At 44.5% G+C, this 2,708-nt stretch overlaps 1 non-coding gene across 1 annotated transcript; it reads right to left on the bottom strand.

The window, feature by feature from the left end:
* Positions 1-363: 363 nt before the first annotated feature.
* TRNAM-CAU (transfer RNA methionine (anticodon CAU)) lies at positions 364-436 on the bottom strand. Its single transcript has one exon. It is a non-coding gene; the product is annotated as a tRNA-Met (tRNA).
* Between the last annotated feature and the right edge of the window lie 2,272 nt (positions 437-2,708).

The following is a 2,708-nucleotide window of genomic DNA, read 5'->3' as shown; positions in this document are numbered from 1 at the left end:
CAGCAAAGATTTCCCACGCGGGCTGTGTACACACAATGTGCTTATAGCCCGTGGCTTCCCCCAAAGAATCCTGGGAACTCTAGCCTACCCTCACAGAGCTACAGATCCCAGCACCCTTAACAAACTAGGCTGTGCACAGTTTCTGATGGAGGTTGCTGGGAATTATCTCTCTCAGGGCGACATCTAAACCTCCACTTGTCCCACTGCTTTCCCTTGGGGGAAACCTGTGGTTTAGCGCTGAATCAGAACAAACGACAATTGAGGTTTCTGCAAATTGGTGTTTGTTCCAATTTCATAGAATCAAAGAGTTGGAAGGGACCACGAGGCTCTTCTACCTCAGCCCCCTGCAATGTGGGAATCTTTTGCCCAACATGGGGCTTGAACCCACAACCCTGAGATTATGAGTCTCATGCTCTACCAACTGAGCTATTCCAGCACTTGAGCCTACAGCAACCCGGATTTAGCGCTAAAGAGCAGGTTTTCTGTGGGAAAGTGGCGGGGCAAAGGCAAAACTGCTCAGATCCATGCCTAGAAAGCACAAGACAAGAGGGAATGTGGGTGACCTCTCACCCGCTTGCTTGCAAAAATGCACGTACTAGGCAAAACGTACACATTGGGCAAGAATGCATGCAAAATTGTACATATTAGATATAGCTTTCATGAAAATGCATGCAAATTTTCATGAGGCTTCCCCCCCCCCATTAATACAAACTGATGTGGAAATGGGGACAGCTGAACTCAAGATGGAAAAATTAGAAACAGAGATAAACCGAAAATAACAGTTCTGTCCGTCTGTAGCTGTACACACATCCTTTGCGTACGTGTGCACACATTCAAGAGTGGGCTCAGCAGTAGCTCGGAAGACATCCTGAGCTCAATTTAAACAAACTGTGAAGACTTCAGGATTACTGCAATTAGATGATACTTTCCCATTTAAATGCCACAAATGTCCCAAAAGTTGCAAAACCTTGCCTTTCGCTTGCTTTACTTTTTTTGTGTGTCTTTTGTCATTAATGCAAATTCATTGTTACTTTCATTCAAGCCAGGGCTAATGCTATGCTTTAATGTTCTTGACTTTCAGCCAGCGAGCTGATTGCAGCTTCCTCTGTTTACTGGCTTCCTCTCCTAGCATTTGCAAGTCTAAATATGCTGCATATTTATTATTAGCCTGCCATTTTAGAAAAGACACACACCCCTTGAGATGCAGGAACACACTCTTTTATGTCATGCTTAAGAAGACTTTCCTCATGTAATAAAGCCATTGATATCCAAACAGTTAAAAGAGTCTAGAGACACTTTGGTTTCACCGTACTGAAATGAAATGAAATGGCTCTAAACTACAGGTAAGGTAACAGCTGATCACAAAGATGCTGTGTCTTTCTCCAGCTTGGCCATATCCCATTCAGAATTTTGTACTTGCGTCTGGTCTCTCCATGATGATCCTGGCACCTAACTAGGTTTCCAGTATTAAATACCAGCAGAACTTGACAGGACTACCCATTTCAATGTTCCATAGAAGCTTGGAGCTTGGAGATGTGAAATGGCAGGGTTTGTAGCTGGAAGATAAGTGGAGAGAAACTCAAGGTGAATTCAGCTGAACACAGGCAAGAGCCCATTCTAAGGCTGAATCTGGGCTGGTGATGGTGGTAAAGAACAATACTTCTCTGCTACCATCAAATAAGCACAGTTTCATTCAGTGGAACTGTTTGGAGTATTCTCCAAGCTATTGAAGAAAATCCTTGACAGTCCACTGTTTTTTCGTTTGCTAAACACCACAAACAAATGAAATCACTTCCATCTGGTGCAACCTGGACACCACTTCTGGAACGGTATAAATACAGGATGTTACTAGAGAGCTGTCTAATTCTGTTTGCTTGGAAGACTTTCAGTTAATGTAGCCCAGGGAGGTGGAGGAGGCTTGGTGGAATGTCAGTTACCACATGGTTTGCTTGACCTTTGCTCTTCTTGATGGATAGCATCTAGCTGACCATCTGGATTTGTGAGGTAATGCTTTGCTACATGAGGGAGAAAGCCTACCGACTTTGAAGAATGGCGCCCATCACTGTGCTAAACACACCCAAGTCTACTTCTCCTTCACATCAGAACCTAGCAAGACTAGGGCTAACCCATGCTGGAATCAGTAACGGGATAGGTGACGGTGAACAATTCAGTTAAGATGGAATTGCTGTTAATGGGCTGTTCATTGGCTTTGTGAGGTAGCATCTCACCACCCCTGAATGAGGTTTCACTCCCCCTGAAGGGACAACCTCTGTAGCTTGAGGATGCTCTTGGATCTTGTACTTACTTTCAATGCTCAAGTGGTAATGATGGCTTATTAGCTTAGACTGAGCTGCGGTTCCTTCTAGACAGAGAAAGCCTCAGAACTTGGTGGCCAGACTTTTGACGGGGAGTTGTCATTCTGATTATACAACACCCGTCTTCCGAGGTTCAGTTATGGTGCTGCTCTCAATAGTTTGATGACACTTCTAATCTGGGGAGAGTAGTTGTGCTCAAGTCCTTGTGGGCTTCCCATAGGCATCTGTTTGGCCACTGTGAGAACAGGATGCTGAACTAATTGGGTCATTGGCCTGATCCAGCAGCCTCTTCTAATGTTCTCATGAGAAGTTCGTTTGCTTGGCTGACTTTTTTTTGGAAGCAACAGTCTTTCGTTACAGTTGTTCCAACTATGCTACTATGCCCCAGAAGAT

The sequence above is a fragment of the Podarcis muralis genome, chromosome 4 (genome assembly GCF_964188315.1).
Source record: "Podarcis muralis chromosome 4, rPodMur119.hap1.1, whole genome shotgun sequence".
Lineage (NCBI taxonomy): Eukaryota > Metazoa > Chordata > Lepidosauria > Squamata > Lacertidae > Podarcis > Podarcis muralis.
The sequence above is the reverse complement of the archived record's forward strand: the minus strand, read 5'-3'. Positions and strand labels throughout refer to the sequence as shown.